Genomic DNA, 20,021 nt, shown 5'->3' with positions numbered 1-20,021 from the left:
AAGAATTTAACTAAAATTGGTTAACGATATTCTTCTAATGATCCAATGGCTAACAAAAATTTGTGAAATCGGTTTACTATTTCACCTACACAATCGGACAACTCATTACCAAGTAATGTATGAAATAACAACTGTTAATTACAAAAAATTTAAGATTTATGAGAAAAGTTTTTAAAGTACTAAATTATTCGCCCGAATTTTGATTCTTAGTAGGACTTGCAATCTGAGTTGCAAAACATACACTGTTTTTTAATCAAAATCGGCTCAATGGATTCAAGATAATTTAATAAAATTTGGATCAATGATGATACGAACTGAAAATAATGAAAATCGCTCCATTATTTCACCTAGACACTGTTGCCAACTTTTTTCCCAAAAATATCGCTAAAGTCTACTGAAAAATAGCTAGAAAATAGCTAAATTCAAGACATTTTGAAAAATTTAGCGATAAATCGTCAAAATAATATTTATTATATGATTCTGAAAAGAAATAGCTAAAAAAACTAGCTAAATTTTTCAGATTTTTTATATTATTCTAAAAAGTCAGCGATTTATCGCTAAAATCTATATACATACGTAGGAATGGGATAGTGATACAAACACATCTTATAACAAACACATAAGAGAATCTTTTTTTATGTTAAATATTTTCACTTTGGGTTAGGAAAAATGTTATTTCGATATGCGACCCTATACAGATTGCTTTAGAAATGTTGTAAAGATAAATTGAATTTCGAAATGCTGGCCTTTATGGATCGATCCTTTATTTTCGGCATAAGAGTATTATTTATTTTTCCATTACAATACGATAACCATACGACCGTTGTAGTGTAGCAGACCAGGATCTCTGCTGGGAATCGAACCCACAACCCCCAGACTGACAGGCTAGCACACTACCAACTAGCCTACCGGGGCACCCAAAATTATTATTATACACTCCTTTTGTGGGAAGTTTATCTGCAATATCGATATGCGGCCCTATACGCCTTAGAAATGTTGTAAATTTTTAGGACTTTATGGATCGATCCTTTCGTCACTTATTTCCAATGTTCACTAATTTTTAGAATTATTGTAAATTTTATTATCATATCACTCATTTACTAAAAGACTAGAATAATTAAATATTCGTTTTTTAATTGAGTACAACAAAATATACCCCTTTTAAAGTTTTTCGTATAACTTTACCTGTACGCACAAATATTTGCTCCTAATTATGTTCTTCAGAACATTCAAAATAAGTATAATACACACAGCTAAAACTTAAATAATTTACATTGAATGCATATTTTTACATATATGTAAATATCGTCATTCGTAGCAACTTTTAAGCGATATTATCAAAATATAAATGAATAAAAAATGCCTTAAAATCTAAGGAAAAATCGCTAGATTTCCGGCTAATAGCTAAATCATATTTTTCCCCGCAAAATGGGATTAAAAATCGCTAGATTTGACGAGAAAATAGCTAAATTGGCAACAGTGCACCTAGACCCCATACAAGCGTAACCCCCGAATAGCGGTCTTGAGCTCATAATTATATGCTCCCTCTCTAACTCTAACTCCTATAACAGTTTCCCAGATATACGAATTTTTGTATTCAATACGTATGGAATGAGCCAAGACCGCCTTACGCAAGTCCGACCATTTTTCTCCTAAATATTCTCATTGACATTGTGTAAAATTTTAAGATTTCATCTACAATAGTTTTCCAGATAAATGAATTTTAGTATTTGAATTATATGGAAGGTGGTGCCCCCCTCCCCCTATTTCTAGTCCGTCCAATCCTAAACATTCATGTTTATGCTAAAGGTCATTGTGTAAAATTTTAAAATTTCATCTGCAATAGTTTCGCCGATAAATGAATTTTAGTATTTAATTCATATGGGTGGTGCCCCGCCCCGTACTTCTAGTCTGTCCAATTTTTGTCCTAAACATTCATGTTTATACTAAAGTGCCTTCGTAAAAAATGAGGACTCTAGCTGTTATATTTGCTCAGATATTGTAATTTAATATTTTCTTTATATGAAAGGTGCCACGCCCACTATAGCTAGGCTGCCCATTTTATCCTGTGGGACTGTAGCTCTTGCAGTTTCTGAGATATATGACTTTTAATACTAATTTTATATTTGGGCCTGGCACGTGACCCACTGAAAATTTTTAAGTAAAAAGTAGTCTATTGTTCCTTTCAGACATACAGAAAGAAACTGTGAAAATCTGAGAAAAACCGGTACAGCCGTTCAGCTTTATACATAAATTTTTTAAACCCAACATCAAAAAATATGGGGCTATATTGTTTTTATCATTCCGTTTGTAACACATCGAAATATTCATCTTAGAACCATAAAAGTATATAGAATCGTCCATCTGTCTGATGAAAACACGATAGAGTCCAAGTGGAAGTAGCTATTGCATTTATATTTTATATTTATGTACTTTGTTGGGTATTGAAAATGGGCAATATCGGTCCATGATTTCGCCTAGCCCTCATATAAGGTCCCCTTTCAGAATATAACTTTAACACTCATAATTGACTAAAAGAAGCAGCTATAGCGATTAAATTCGACATGAACATATTTTATAGGAACTTCAATACTTTTGTTAAAATTTTATAAGGATCGATCCATAATTGATCCTATCCCTCATATAAGGTCCCCTTCACAAAATTACTTTAGCGCTCATAACTGCCTAACAGAAGCATCTATAGCGATGGAATTCATGAACATATTTTATAAAAACATAAATCGCTTTGTAAAATTTTAAAAGGATCGGTCCATAACTGACCCTACCCTCCACATAAGGTCCCCTTCAGAAAATGACTTTAACGCTCATAACTGTCTAAAAGAAGCATCTATATCAATGAAATTCGACATGAACATATTTTAGAGGAACCTAAATCGCTTGGTAAAAATTTTAAAAGGATCGGTCCATAATTGACCCTATCCCCCATATAAGGTCCCCTTCAGACAATGACTTAACGCTCATAACTGTCTTAAAGAAGCATCTATAGCGATGAAATACGACATGAACATATTTTATAGGAACATTAATATCTAATATTTATTTAATTTTGTAAAGATCGATCCATAATTGACCCTAACCCCCCACCCCCCATATAAGGTCCCCTTCAGAAAATGACTTTATTACTCATAACTATCTAAAAGAAGCATCTATAGCGATGAAACTCGACATAAACATATTTTATAGGAACCTTAATATCTTTGTTAAATTTTGTAAGAATCGGTCTATAATTGACCCTATCCCACATATAAGGTCCCCTTCAGAAAATGATTTTAACGCTCATTATTAGCCTAAAAATGCTATGAAATGAAATTCAACATAAACAAGATTTGTATAAACTAAATTCGTTCTAGAAAATTTGATGAGGATCGGTCCATAATTGCCCTATGTACGCTTATTACTGGCTGGTAGCATTCCTTTTCGGCAATGATTTGATGGTGGGTATATAAGATTCGGCACAGCCGAATATAACACTCTTACTTGTTATATATATATAGATGTTTTAATATCTCTACAAAAAAGGCAGAACTTAGTTTTAGAATTAATGATCGGAGCTCATTTAACCCTAGTCCCCTTCAGAAAATTAGTTGAAAATCAATAATTCACTTATCAGCACTAGTATCACTATAAAATTCTGCATAAATAATTTTAATGTAAACATAAATCCCTCCTACATTATTTATAAGGATAGTCCCCCATTCACCCTTGTCCCCCTATAAGCCTAGGGGGACAAAAATGACCAATGTTTCGATGTGTTACAAATGGAATGACAAAATTAATATACTCCCAAAAAAGTACCTTGTGAAAAACGATGAGTACCAAAAAGTCCTCTTTATTTGGTTCTCACTTATTATGTTTTATAAAAAATTCAAAAAGTGCCTTTTGAAGAATGAAAAAGTACCAAAAAGTCCCCTTTTATAGGTTCTTACATACTCCGGGATTAATACTAATTAAAGCTTAATTCGTAATTAGATCCGCTTTGTTTTCATAAACAAGCTAGTACAAAAACAAAATTTACCGTATGATGCTGAGTGTTTTTGATTGTTTATTATTTTTGTCTAAGCATGCTCCAAAAACATAAATTTTTTATGAAATTTTCAGAAGTTGTCTCGGAGTTTTGCATATCTGAAGAATTGTTGAAGATTTGGATCCCGAAGATATTTGGGGTCTTCTCAAAATTGATTTTAACAAACAAACATAGCTTAACCGACTTCGATATCTATAAGCACTCGGAATATATATACTTTATAGGGTCGGGAAAATGTATATTATTGAAATTACAAACGGAATGGCAAACTTTCAAATGCCTTCTCTCCAAGGTGATGGGTATAAGTAATTAAATAGAATATTGTTTAACTTGTAATTGTTTTCATATATTCATAACTACGTTTAATAGGAGTCTAACATGTGATCCTGTGCGCTATAGCAAAGTATTATGCATCTGATATAAGCAGATCGGAACGTGTTTCGTAACATTCATTTTAAACTTAAGATTTATTCTGAATTAGGTAGTAAACCTAGGTCGACGGGGCCAGTTTTGATAGCACAGGTCATTAAATAGATTGTTTGTCGGCTTAATCTGCAGATTTCCCTGCAGTTTAAGTTTAACTACTTCTTTTGAAAGTTATTTTCACTCAAATATTTGATATTTTGATAATCGTAAGTTAAAGTATTCTTCAGATGTGAGCCTTATGTAGGACCATTTATGGACCGATTAATATAATCTTTGGTAACATAAAGACTGTATTTATTTAAACATATTTCAGTTCCACTGCAATTTCAAAAATAAACAAGTAGGAAAGTATAGTCGGGCATTGCCGACCATATAATACCCTACACCATGAGTATATTTTAAAAATTTTTATTTTTCACAAAGAAACTTTTATGTTGAATTTTACGTTAATTCCAAAGTATTTAAGCAATTTATTGATAAAAAAAACTAATTTTCTAAATGAGGCTTTATATAGGAGTATAGGTCAAACATGGGCCGATCCTCATTAAATTTGGGAAAAGGATATATTTTTAAATAATAAATTTAGACGTTTAAGACATATTTTGAAGGGGGGTTTGTATGGGGGCTAGGGTCAAATAAGGGCCGATCATTACGAAAATCTGCAGTGTCATTTATACTTATATAAAACTGATTTGTGCCAATTTTTAGAGAGATAATAGTATATTTGACGTAATTATGGCATAAAAAGCCCAAACCGGGAGGTACGGTTGTATGGGGGCTAGGTGAAATAATGGACCGATTTCAACCATTTTCAATAGGCTTCGTCCCCGTGCCAAAAAACATGCTTGGTCCAAATTTCATCAAATTATCTTGAAAATTGCGGCCTGTAACTTGCGCACAAGGTTTACATGGACAGCCAGCCAGCCAGCCGGACAGACGGACGGACGGATGGACGGACGGACATGTCTTAATCGACTTAAAATGTGATTCTGAGTCGATCGGTAAACTTAAAGGTGTAGGACCAATATTTTTGTGTGTTACAAACATCAGCACAAACGTATAATACCCTCCCCACTATAGTGGTGTAGGGTATAAATAGTGTAGTGTAGTATAAAACTTCAGGGCCGCTTCAGGTCAATTACTTTTAATACCCCAGAGTAATTTTAACAAAACTTCGAACATTTTCTGTTTAAAAATCCAAATTCTACTACATATCAAAAAGTTTCTTAAATATCATTCTACACCAAAGGATCATTGATCTGTATTTAGAGCTTCTTTAGAATATTTTCCAATCGATTTGCATGATTTTGTCTATTTTGCAATTATAAAAAGCAACTATTTTTATATTATTCGCTTTGAACAAAACAAATCATTAATTTATGCATTTTGTTTAGATAATATTTAAGTGAAAAAAAAAAACGTCATCGACAAAAGTCAGTGTTGTTGCTCAAGCAACAGACAAGTCAGTCGCTAAAGAAATCATTTGTTATATTTATAATTGTCATTCTGAAAAATCTTCTTCAAGTTGTTCTGGACCTTAAATTGCACAATGAACGCATTCATTGGTAGTTCTATGATTTTACTATTTTATCTGCTAATTTTTTATTTTGGTTCAATTGCACTACCTTTACGTGAGGTAATTGAAGTTAGGTATAAAACTTATATTGGAAAAGATCTTTGTAATATAAATATACATACACACATAAATATTTGTTTATATAGAAAAAATCATGAATAAAAAACAATCATGCCATATCATGTCGTACAGTTGTTAGTTTATAGTTTAACTCCTGTATACCTAGTTTGTTACGTCTAATAAGTTATTTATAAGTGTTTTAATACCGAATTACTTTCCGAAGTGTGCTTTAAATTCGACTTGGACATTTTGATTTTTAAATCGCTTTAAATTTGTTTTATATTTTTACTGCATCTGTTTATTTTCTCAATTCATTTGTTTTACAAATTTATACGGGGCATTGCATTTCAAAAGAAACCAAAAATATATCGAATTTTGTTTACATTTATTTTTTATGTAATCGTTATACATTTTGCATACATTATTTTAGAATATTAAATAATTCCAACATACATGATATATAATATTTCTTCGAAATAAGATGATTTGATATTTCATCTTCAAAGAAAACATGAATAGTTAATTTATACCAAAATTAGTACTAAATAGTCGGACATGGCCGGCCGTATAATACTCTACACCATTGAGTATGTTAAAAATCAAAAACATTGGGGGTTTTTGTCATTCCATTTGTAACACATCGAAATATTGATCTAAGACCCACAAAAGTATATATACTGGGTCCTTATTATATTCTAAGACTATCTATCGATGTATGTCCGTCTGTCTGTTAAATAAACGATGGAGTCCAAACGGGATGAGCTAGAGAGCAGAAATTTAGCATAAATATTTTTTTTTTTTTGGTATTGAAAATGTTAAAATCGTCCTTATATAAGGTCTCCCTCACAATATGACTATAACGTAGATAACTGGTTTAAAGATGCTCGTATAGCAATAAAATTCGACATAAACAAGTTTTATAAGAACTAAAATATTTTCGTAAAATTTTATGAGGATCGATCGATAATGGACCCTACTTGGCCCTTCTTCCAACTTCGCTTATAACTTCTTTCAAAATGCGAATTAAAGTCTGTTTGACAAATTTTATAAGGATCGTTTTATAATTGACCCTACCCTCGTGTAAAATCCTCTTCAAAAAATGACTCTAACGCTGATAACTTGCTTCAAAATGCCAGTATAGCAACAAAACTCTAAATACAAAACTTTAATGAGAACAAATATTTCCACACTTAATTTTTTAAGGAACGGACCTTAATTCAACATACCTACGATTCAAAAATGACTATAAAGCCGATAACTTGCTTCAAAATGCCAATAGAGCAACGAAATTCGACATAAACATGTTTTATCGGTCAAATTTTACGAAGATCGTTCTACAACCGACATAAGGTCCCCTTTTACCGGAAATAATGTAATAATAATAACATACTACTATCACCCCGACGCACAGTGGTATAGGAAAAAAAAAAGAGGGAAATAATTCGGTAACTTCTAAACGGTTAATCCGATTTTAATGAAATTTGGTATGCACAAAGAGGAGGTGTTGTCGAGTTTAGGTTTTGAATTTGGACCTTATAGGCCAACCAGGGGCCCGGCGGGGGGTCCTCAAATTAGGACACCTCGGCTATGTTAAATTTTTAAAACGATCCTATTTCTTCATTTGAGTTCCGATTTAAAAAAAATTTCGTATATAGAATCTCCTCATCGAGCACTATAAAAAATGTCGTCGTAGCAGTAAATTATCTCTTATAGTTTAGGAGATATTCGCATTTGAATATTAAAATTTTAAAATTTTTACCGTCCTTACTTTAGTTTTTTTGATAATAGCAGGTCCAAATATTTCCGATTTTCGCCATTTTTTTTATTTGCTTAACAACAAGTTTATATACCAAGCAGTGAAAGAATTATGTAAAAATCATGACTGAGTCCAAAGTTATAGGCATTTAAATTTAAAAAATTAAAAAAAGGCGATTTTTTGTCATTTTTTTGGGAAAAAAGTATCTTTTTCTTTTTAAGTTATCTAAAAAGTTTCTAAGAAGATGTATATAGAATTTATACTTTTTGGAAAGCTGACTTTACATAAAATACGATAAATGAAACAAAACCTAAAAATTTTTGATACCGAGGGGACCAGGTCCATCCAAAAAAACCCTATTTTTTATGGAAAATTAAATTTTGAGCAAAAATTCTCAAATCGCATAGTCGATATCAAATTATAGTGACCTGTTTTATATGACCCAATAAGTTCTTAATCATTTTGTAACGGGTTTCGATAACCCCGCCCCTGGTATGGATATAATAGGCAAAAAACCAAAAAATCCCATTTTTGGGATTTTTTAAAACTTTTTTGGGAATTCCGGGATTTCTAATAAGAAAATTCGAAATTTTTATTTAATTTTGGATTTTGAGTAAAAAAATCTACCTAACTGTAAAATTTCATCAAAAAATATTCATAAATAAAATTTTTATTGCAATTTGAAAAATTTGTATCTTCGCAAAAACTGAATAAAAAACATTTTTTAATTTTTTTTTAAAAAAAGTATTCCGCGAATTTTTTAATTTTCAAAAATTATATACAGTTTTGAAAAATAGACAAAATTACCTTTCCATTGATATATAACATGCCTACCTAATGTTTTTTAAGTGACAAATTAATTAGGGAAAACTCAACATCTTTTAGAAAATTTACCTAGCACTATTATTTTCATCCATATATGTAACAAATTTAAGAGTTAACCTTATGGATGAAATCTATGTCTATTTTTCAAAACTGTATATAATTTTTGAAAATTAAAAAATTCGCGGAATACTTTTTTTAAAAAAAATTAAAAAATGTTTTTTATTCAGTTTTTGCGAAGATACAAATTTTTCTAATTGCAATAAAAATTTTATTTATGAATATTTTTTGATGAAATTTTACAGTTAGGTAGATTTTTTTACTTAAAATCCAAAATTAAATCAAAATTTCGAATTTTCTTATTAGAAATCCCGGAATTCCCAAAAAAGTTTTAAAAAATCCCAAAAATGGGATTTTTTAGTTTTTTGCCTATTATATCCATACCAGGGGCGGGGTTATCGAAACCCGTTACAAAATGATTAAGAACATATTGGGTCATATAAAACAGGTCACTATAATTTGATATCGACTATGCGATTTGAGAATTTTTGCTCAAAATTTAATTTTCCATAAAAAATAGGGTTTTTTTGGATGGACCTGGTCCCCTCGGTATCAAAAATTTTTAGGTTTTGTTTCATTTATCGTACTTTATGTAAAGTCAGCTTTCCAAAAAGTATAAATTCTATATACATCTTCTTAGAAACTTTTTAGATAACTTAAAAAGAAAAAGATACTTTTTTCCCAAAAAAATTACAAAAAATCGCCTTTTTTTAATTTTTTTAAATTAAAATGCCTATAACTTTGGACTCAGTCATGATTTTTACATAATTCTTTCACTGCTTGATATATAAACTTGTTGTTAAGCGAATAAAAAAAAATGGCGAAAATCGGGAATATTTGGACCTGCTATTATCAAAAAAAACTAAAGTAAGGACGGTAAAAATTTTAAAATTTTAATTTTCAAATGCGAATATCTCCTAAACTATAAGAGATAATTTACTGCTATGACAACATTTTTTATAGTGCTCGATGAGGAGATTCTATATACGAAATTTTTTTTAAATCGGAACTCAAATGACGAAATAGGATCGTTTTAAAAATTTAACATAGCCGAGGTGTCCTAATTTGATGACCCCCCGCCGGGCCCCTGGTTGGCCTATAAGGTCCAAATTCAAAACCTAAACTCGACAACACCTCCTCTTTGTGCACACCAAATTTCATTAAAATCGGATTAACCGTTTAGAAGTTACCGAATTATTTCCCTCTTTTTTTTTTCCTATACCACTGTGCGACGTTCATACTAAATATTTAGATATCATAATTTAGAAAACAAAAGGTTCGATTTATATAGTATAGAACCACTTTCCGAAACTCACTTGAAATATAAGGCATAGCCGAATATAACAAACTTACTTTCTTTAAATAATAAAGCATTTAAATATGTTGTTTTTTCCTAAATTTCGAATGTTCTAAAAGAGGGATTATATGGCAACAATAGTAAAAATGGGCCAATATTGATTGTTTTTATTTGGACCAGCTCTCAGGGGATGGGCCCTACTCATGCACTCATACATAGTACTGGAACTTGGAAAATAGGTTGTGGGAGCGAGGATAGAGTAGAGTTGAGTAAAAATATACGGGTATCGGGAACAAGTTCCACAATTTCAGAGGAACACATTCCATTATAATATCGATAGAGCAGTGAAATACACCCCATGTTGCGATGGTTCTGAATAGAGTTAGATACCCTACTGTCACCGATAAGTACCTTCGCCCTCTCCTGTACGCGGTCGAGTAGACTTCGAAGCTGCAGCCCATACATGAGAGTTGTATATTCCGTTTTCGGTCGGATATAAGTGGCGTATGTAGTAAGAAGATCAGATGGAGTGAAGTATATCTTACACCGTATCAAAAAACCTTGACATTTGAAAGCTTCTTTCAACATTTCAATAATGTGTTTAGTCCAGCGGACATCGCACTGTATTTTTATGCCCAGACAACACTCATAAATATAGATGGACTAATATTATATGCCTCTTATTTGTGTTAAAAACAACATTGAGTTTCGCGGGCGGTAAAATCGATTTTGCTAACACGACCCCATTCAGATGGACGAACATTATCTGCCACGTATTTGTGTTAAAAAACAACATTGAGTTTCGCGGGCGGTAAAATCGACTCTGATAATACGACCCCATTCAGAAAGTTCTAACTAGTCGTGATTGAGCTATTCATATTGCGCGGCATTGCCCCAATCTCTAGAGGACAAAGATAAGAAATAGGGTAGGTGGAGGACGGAGCCTTGCGGTACCTCTGAATTAATAATCTTGAACTCGTTTGATGAGATCCGATTTATAAAAACCGGTATAGTGAGATCTCTGAGATAGCTCGAAATAAATCCGACACCAATCCGAAATTATAACCGACACCAACTGCAATTAGTTTTGATACAAGTGCACCATGTCGCACTCTATAAAACACCTTGGAAATAACTAGAGACACTAGATAAAATTATGAGGGTACAGTTGTATATAGGCTAGTTGAAATAGTGGACCGATTTCAAACATTTTTAATAGGCTTGGGCCTAAAGAAATTTCATCAAATTAACTTAAAAATTGCGATCAGTAGAGTGTGCACAAATTTTACATGGACACACAATAACATTTTTAAACAAGTAAGAAATTATAGTCGGGCGAGGCCGATCATATAATACCCTACACCTTTGACAAAAATATAATGTGATTTAGTTGCCATAATAAAGCATTTAAGTTGAATTGTACCTTGCCTTAGATATACATACTTAAGCCGTTTATTGTTGAATAAAATTGTGGACATTTAAGTGAAATTTTGATGGGGGCTTTTCATAGGGGACCCTAGCCCCTATTATTATGGAATTCGTGAGAGTCATCAAGTCTTGTATACAACTTGGTTTTTGCAGCTTTTTGTCGAGATATGAGTATATTAAACATAATTATGAATTTAAAAGTGCTATTCGGCGGGTTCAGTTGTATGGGGGCTAGGTGAAATAATGGACCGATGTAAACTATTTTCAACAGGCTTCATCTACGGTACCATAAAAGATCATGTGCCAAATTTTATTGAATTATCTCCAAAATTGCGATCTGTAGTTTGATTACAAAGTTTAAAAGCCCTATTCGGGGGTTCAGTTGTATGGGGGCTAGGTGAAATAATGGACCGATGTTAAACATTTTCAACAGGCTTCGTCTACGATACCATAAAAGATCATGCGCCAAATTTTATTGAATTATCTCCAAAATTGCGACCTGTAGTTTGATTACAAGGATTACAAGCCCTATTGGGGGATGCAGTTGTATGGGGGCTAGGTGAAATAATGGACCGATCTTAACCATTTTCAATAGGCTTCGTCCCTGGGACAGTAGAAAATCATGTACCAAATTTCATTGAATTACCTTCAAAAGGTTTACATGGACGGACAGACGGACGGACATAGCTAAATCGAAAATGATTCTGAGCCGATTGGTATACTTTAAGGTGGGTATAAGACAAATATTATTGTGCGTTACAAACATCAGCACAAACCCAATATACCCTCCCCACTAAAGTGGTGTAGGGTATAATGAAGTTATGGTTCCTAATTGATCTAAAAAAGTGTTTTCTTACAAAACTAATTGTGGACTAAGTACTACATGTACTACAAGGCCAAAATTTTTGTATGTAAAGCTATCTAGAAAAGCATTTACAATAAGCACTTTCTAAAGAGTGTTCTGGTGCCGGCTGCCTATAAAACTTAACCTACCAAAAAGCCCAGAAATGCTTAAAAATTTTAGAAGATTTTTTAAAATTTAAATATTAAACTTTCACAAACCAAAATTTTGTCAACAGACGATCTTACCAAGGTAATTACCAGCACATTTTTTACGAAGTCATCCATTTAAACCCAATTAAATGTATTTAATAACAGTAGTCATTTAATTACGTCTAGGATTTTTAAAAGTAAAACTAGTTTGTTGTTTTAACCGTAGTTGATACTAAAAAGTAATTTACAATTGAATCTGAAAGTGAGAATATTAAATAACTGCAACAACAACAAAGAAACTAAAAGAAATAACTGAACCCATATTAAAACATTTATTAGATAAAAGCAGCAACAAAAGCAAAACAACAATTATCTAATATAAATTTCGAAAACAAAATTTGTACTGCGAATATAAACAAACAACAATTTACAACCCCTTCATAGATGGGGAATGCACACGAGTGCTCTTAAAGAATAAGAATAACTAAGTATTGGATGAAATGTATAGAAGTCGTTTTAAGAATACGACGATTCTTACAGGTATTCCCGGGCATTAGTTTGAATAAGCGTGTACAATTTGTTTACAGCTTTCTGGAAATTTATTTGTTTATTGTTTTTTATTATTATTTGAAATAATAGCAAATAGTTAGATTGAGTAATTGTGAGAATAATGAGAACTTGTATTTAAAGTTTGAATCAGATCGCTGGCAAATGTTTATTATTCTAAGATACTCGTAAAAGCTTTAGTGCTTTCTTACTCGATAGTTGTAATGTATACGCGTGCATTGAAAACTTGTTGCATTTCGTTTGTCATAGATTTAAAAATAATCGAATCGTTAGAATGTTAGTGAGTGCATTCACAAATACATCTATACAATTTCTCAGCACCCTTAATGTGAGTGTTGATAATCATAGATTAGAAAAGCTTGAAGGAATTAATTCGTTTAAATTATTTGTTAAAAAAAAAAAAAATGCTTTCTTTATGAGGGGTTTGATATACATATACCGATAAGCAGTTGTATTTGGGCTAGGGGTATTAATGGACCGATTTCAACCCTCAATTTTCATCTAATTATCTTGTTAATTGTGCGTGCACACATACCTCAATCGACTTAGAAAGTGATTATAGGTCGATTTGATCAATATTGTAAACAAAGAGGACACTAAAGTTACGATTATCTTCACCCTCGTTTACAAAGAGTATATACATACATATATACGTGACGAAAGACGAATTAGAGACAACCAGGTAGTTAGACGTTAGTGAAAATCACTGTCTTTTTCGGATGCATTGACCCTTTTTTGAACTGCTGGGTAAGGTATTATAGTTTTTCATAGTCTACTGTAAACTTAAAATTGAATTTCGAATCAAAATTCCAATAAAAAATTACTGGGATGAACTTAGAACGACCACAAGAAAAATCCAAAAATTGAATTTCGAAATATCGTCTATTCATATTCAAATGGGCAGTCATACGTTTATCAAGTCCGTTAACTCCACCATAATAAGATCGAAATATTAGCAGAGTTCTCGTACATTAAAGTATAATGAAAAAAAGAAGTTCATGTTTTCCTGGCAGAGAAATTCGATATGATCAGAGAATTTTAGATAAATCCCAAACGGAAAACAAAGGTGCCCTTCTATTGTCCTAGCAATTCGCTAGGGGATTGTTACCTTGATAAATCGCCCTTTCCTTGGAGTCATTCCTTGAAGTCTTTTGACCAAACATCCACATAATGTGGGACTACTGAGGTACACGTCATTTTATTTTGCATAAATTCGGTGCTTCTGTTCAAGAAGATCTCTCAGAGGAGTGATTGTGGGCCTAAATGGTTGGATTGAACTGATAACAAAAAAAAATGGGATGCAGAATGATTATGGGGTATGTGAAGCTCATGCCACCTGAAAACGCAAATTATTATTCATGTGTTAACGAAAAAATCCATTCTTTCTGTTCCGGCTATACTATGTTAACATTAGACTTACAGAACTGTGAACTCTGTGAGTAAGAAACTACATTCTTGGTTTGTTGATGGAGATCTTGCTTCGGTCTACCTTTCAAGGATCTGATCAAAAAAGGATTTTTTACCAAATCAACAGAAATGAATCCATCAGTATAGTTGTGGATTGTTGTCTAGAAATTATTATACCCTACAACACTATAGTGGGGAAGGTACTATGCGTTTGTGCTGTTGTTTGTAACACCCAAAAATATTGGTCACCCATTTTAAAGTATACTAATCGGCTCAGAATCACTTTCTAAGTCGATTAAGCTATGTCCGTCCGTCGGTGTGTCCATGTAAACTTGTGCGCACGCTACAGGTCACAATTTCGAGATAATTAGATGAAATTTGGCACATAATATTTTTTCGACCCATGGACGAAGCCTATTGAAAATGATTATAAACGGTACATTATTTTGCCTAGCCCCCATACAGCCGTACCCACCGAATAGGGCTTTTGAGCTCATAATTATATTTAGTGTTCTAGTATCACTACAAAAATCGTCAAAACTTTGTTTTAAATAAGTCTTAATGATAATGAATGCGGATTTTCGTAATGATCGGGCCTCATTTGACCCTATCCCCCATACAAAGTCCCCTTCAGAAAATGACTTAATGGTCCCTAGTAAAATTCAAACTAAAAATTTAACATATGCGAGGTGTCCTACTTTGCAGACCACTGAGTACGCCCCTGGTAGATCCATGAGGTCAAAATTCAAAACTTAAACTCTACAACACTTCGCAAACCGTTTCGAAGTTACAGAGTTATTTCCCTCTTTTTTATTTCGATACCACTGTACGTTCTACGATTGTGCTTGTAGTCCCCTAGGGGATTTTTGCCTTGATATTTGTCCCTTACCTTGGAGTCATTCCTTGAAGTTTTTTGACGAAAAACCCACATAATCAAATACTACTGGAGTACACGTGGTGACGTTGTTGTTAAATCCAACATTTTATTTCGGCATAACTTTGGTGCTTCCGTTCAACAAGATCTCTCAGAGAAGGGACTATGGGACTAAATGTTTCAAATGAGTTAATAACAAAAAGAATGGGCTACAAAACGATTCCGGGTATGTGAAGCTCACCTCTCCTGAAAACACAAATTAGTATGATGGATAGATTTTTATATATGACTGTGTATGATGATATTATGGGTTGAATGATAATGCTGACGATGTTCAGGCTTAACATTAGACTTACAGCACTGTGTACTATAGGAGTATGAAATTACCATGTGATCCTAGAATAACCAGAACATGATTTTTAAACATGATTATAGCGGATTAGTTCCAACATTTTATTACTAAACGATACCTCTCTAAATCTGATTGTAATTTTGCAGGAAATCTTTTTGGTATGGAGGGTATGAATGTTTTCATCCTCAGTTCAAATGCCAAACAAAATATAGAAGATATGTATGTTACTTTAAAAAGACTGAACTCCTTGAGACCACTGCATTTTCGCCGTGTTTTCATTTTTCATTTACATGTAAAAGTGAGAACGAATAGAATAGATTTCAATAGTTTCAACAACCAACCACTGCAATTTATGGGAAATAAAACAATAACAACAACAAAAACACAACAATTACAAAAAAAGTCGTTTAAAGCTTAGAACGAAAAAAATTGCCTGACTGACTTAGTTCTCAGTTCAGTGTTATTTGATAATTTGGCGCGACTGACCGAAAAAGAATTTCATGAGCTTCTCCGGTTGGGAAGAACAGTTCAATACTTTTAAGGAAGTAAATTTTTGTTAAACAAAAAATACTCGCCATAAAGTAATAGCTTTTTACGGTTACAAATAGAAGAAAAAATAATAAAACTTAAACGTCATAAGAGAAAACGTCATGATAACCAATTAAGAAAAAAAAAAAAGAAGTTTAGAAAACATGTGTTTGTTTAATAAAATTTTTTAAAATTAAAAAATAATATAAATATATTTTAATTGTTTATGAAAATGTATTTTAAATGTGGCAATTATAGGTAAATTAATTAATTAATTTAATTACAACAATACAATGCAGCTATAATAACAAATAATAGTAAAAAAAAACAAATAAAAATAATTAAAAAAGCTTTAATTACAACTCGTGTCTTTGGTTATTTGTATTTAAAATTTTTAAAGAAATCTAGGGAAATACAAAATATTATATAATTAAATAAAATATAAAATAAATTATTAATAAAAATATCAAAATTCAGAGAAAAAGTGCAACAAGTGTAATTCTAATAAAGCTTTTATATTACAACAACAACAAAAATATTGTTAATTAAAAACAACTACAACCAATTAAATAAAATAAAAGTGCAGCGCTATGGCGTATCAAATGTCTACTTTGCAAAAAAAAAAAAAATAATAATAAAATATTAAATAAAATAAAATAAAATGAAACTGTAAAAAGTGACACAATAATTGTCACAATTTTTATGCTTCATTGTCAAAGTCGTTTATTGTCGTCAAAAATACTTTGAAAACGTCATCAAAATATTATTAAATAAGAAAAAAAAATTATTTAAAAACAAAATCTCTTATCAAATGTTTATTATGACATAAAAGTGCAATAAATTATTAAATACTATTTACTCATAGTATTCATTTTAAGCTTGTAAACAATTGAAAATAAATTAATAACATTTAATAATGGAGTAATAAGTTAGTTTTCTCTTTCTTTCTCTCTTCTAATCAAATGTATTTTCTTATGAAAATAATATTGGATTATTTAAGAATTAATTGTGAAAATTTTCCAATAATAATTTTAAATGTAAAACAGTAAAAGGTTTTATTTGTGGGCCGCATTGTGTATATTAAATAATTAATACTAAATGTGGAAAAAGTAGAAAATAACGACATATGCTAAAGCTATATTAAAAGGCCTACATCTGCTTTAATTACGGGAATTTTCTTGTTCACATCAAAATACTTAGGTTTATAGGGGGATGTATGTATATTACACCAATTCCGAAGAAATACACCTAGGCCACTATCGGGCCTGTTGTGAGCTCTTTTTCATGGAAGAAAAATTTTTGTTGGTAAAAAAAAACATTGTGTTAATTGAATGTTTTATCTTTCAATGTCTAGAAACTCAGTTTTCAGGACGTAATTCATAATAATTTTCAATTCAGTGTACGTGAATAATCTTATATCACTTCCAAGATATTTGGATCTAACTTCTATGAATGCCTTACAATGGCAGAGAAATTGCTCCAGAGTTTCACTGTCCTCTTGTAGAAGAGCTTTACAAGAGCACAGACTAATCTATCTTGGTAGAGCTCTTTTCCATAATCTGGACTGTCTCAGAGATGCGTCACTAGTAAACATGATCGGGTTTATTAGAAGCACCGGCTGGTTTTCACGGAAACCGAACGAACCAAGTATTCAACGAAATTAGGGAGAGAAACCATTCTCTCAATAGTAGGGAATGGCAAAAATTAGCGAGCAACCAACGTAATCTAACCTTCACTGTCCTCTTCATATGCTCTACATTCGTCTGAACACGCACGTCCAATTTTGTATAGCTGTGCCCGTCATCCTAACCTCAGACTTGTTCATTAAGCTCACCCCATAGAATCTTTGTGGTTCTATCCACCGTTTAATTATTCCAAGAGGCCTTATGCGTTTCTCTCACTCATATTTTTAATTCAGCCTTCGTTGCGTCGAATGGTTTTGCGTTCGTCAGGTTAACTACCTCGAACTCCCTTCCCTTCCGAGTCGCCTGGTATCCATATGATGTTAACTTTACCCCTGGTAGAGTATTTAGTAAAAGCTTTCTTATAATCTAATACGGCCTTTATCTCTTAATATTGCCCTAATTGCTTTTTGGTTGTACGTTAATATGTTAAGCCCTTTTGGCTCCGTATTTATTCCAATCCAATTGGAGACAAAATAAACCAAAATGAAAGTGATTCCATTTTTTGGATAGATATCATATCAAGTATAACAATAATCCGTTTTTGAAATTTTCCAAACACGCCCAAAGTCTTGCTATAGTAACCAGTAAATATTCAGCTATACCCACTGTCAAATTATATACCATTTAAATAAAGAAAATTTCGGAAGAGGTTTAATGAGCATCAGATTGATTTTCGAAATAGGGCTGTAGAGTTAATTATGCAACGCTCCTTAAAAAACATGAAAAAGTGATTTTTCGCTAAGTTTTTGCAGTGATTCACTAAATAACTTTAAGATAAGCTTGATCTCTAGCCTCACTAAATGGCTTTAGACACTCTGTACTATCGTATGTGAAATGAATAATTGCCAAAGTACTTTACGTGAACACCTGCCGTATTGGCCTTTTCTTATAGTGGTCTTTTGCAACCACTTCTTTGACGATTAACTACCGCCCCTGGTGTATCTTACACGTAGGTGGCAATATTTCTACATGGTTATACCGGTTTATGTACAAGCACTTTGCTCAAGTATTCGAGCTATCTAATCTCTTTCCATAGTATCCCCGTTGAGGAATGACTGATATCATGAGTCAAGTCCAATCAAACCCCGACAAAGGAAAACGCAATCGCTAGTTAGAGCCGATAGGTGAAAACACCCTATCGACGCTATGAGGGATGCCCTGTCCTTATCCTCATTTTTATCATCTAAAGACTCACCCCAGTGCATTCCTGAACCTCTTAAATTCGCCTAATCACACTACTGAGGTAGTTCTGTTGTTTCGGCAACAGCACCCAGGGACGAATTGGTAGTTCGAAACATAGATCTACATTTAATTAGTCAGACTTATTTCAGTGGTCACAAGGACTTACTATGATAAGTTAAGCATGTTTTAGAGTAAACTCCAATACACTCAACCATGAAGGAAAATCGCACTTAATAAAAGATTAAGGTATTAACAATTATGCCAACGTCTTAACCAAATCTTCCACTACTTCAACCGTCATTCCGACATCTCTACAAATACAACTCAGAATCCCTATCGTCCACCATATACAAGAATCCGATTATATATCGCACACCAACGCATAACCAATTTTTGCATTATCAGCTCAAATATTAAATTTTATTAATCCACAGACTTGCTCCTAGAAACTAAGAGCGGTAACAGTAAATTATTCCGAAAATTTATATTTCACCGTGTATCAATCTTTTAATCAAGCATCCTTTCCCGCGAATTTGGGTTTAAACTGCAGACACTACGTTGGATGCCGAAGGAACCTTAACAAACACCTAGTCACCCATGTCAAATCATTCCAAGAAAGAGCCGATGAAACATTTGATCATCACCAGTTTATAGTGGTAACGGAAACCTATTCCGAAAATTTAAATTTCACCGTGTATCAATCTTTTAACCAAGCACCCCTTATCGTAAACTTGAGTTTAAACCTCAGCCACTACGTGAATCCCGAAGGAACCTTAACAAACTGCCCAGACAGGACAAGGTCCTGCGGGCACCTGGTCACCCATGGTACCAGATTATGCAGTGCCCTGGTTCGATTCCATGTCAAATCATTCCAAGGAAAACACGAGGATACATTTGATCATCAGTTTATAGTCCCGGCAGACTAGACGCACTAGAAGAATCTCTTTACCCCGATATTGCCAT

The 20,021-nt window shown here is 32.5% G+C and overlaps 1 protein-coding gene across 3 annotated transcripts in view; it reads left to right on the top strand.

Moving 5' to 3' along the window:
• The first annotated feature begins 16,134 nt into the window (after nucleotides 1-16,134).
• Nucleotides 16,135-20,021, top strand: part of LOC119609691 (circadian locomoter output cycles protein kaput) — a 48,176-nt gene continuing 44,289 nt past the window's right edge. For all 3 annotated transcript variants that reach the window (XM_037964565.1, XM_037964566.1, XM_037964564.1), the window contains exon 1: nucleotides 16,135-16,449. The gene's annotated coding sequence lies outside the window, so the exon portion shown is untranslated. The remainder of the gene's footprint in view (nucleotides 16,450-20,021) is intronic.

This window comes from Lucilia sericata, unplaced genomic scaffold (assembly GCF_015586225.1).
Source record: "Lucilia sericata isolate MDLA Ls3-8-SP2 unplaced genomic scaffold, ASM1558622v1 Contig001040F_arrow, whole genome shotgun sequence".
Classification (NCBI taxonomy): domain Eukaryota; kingdom Metazoa; phylum Arthropoda; class Insecta; order Diptera; family Calliphoridae; genus Lucilia; species Lucilia sericata.
This window is presented reverse-complemented; position numbering and strand designations above follow the sequence as displayed.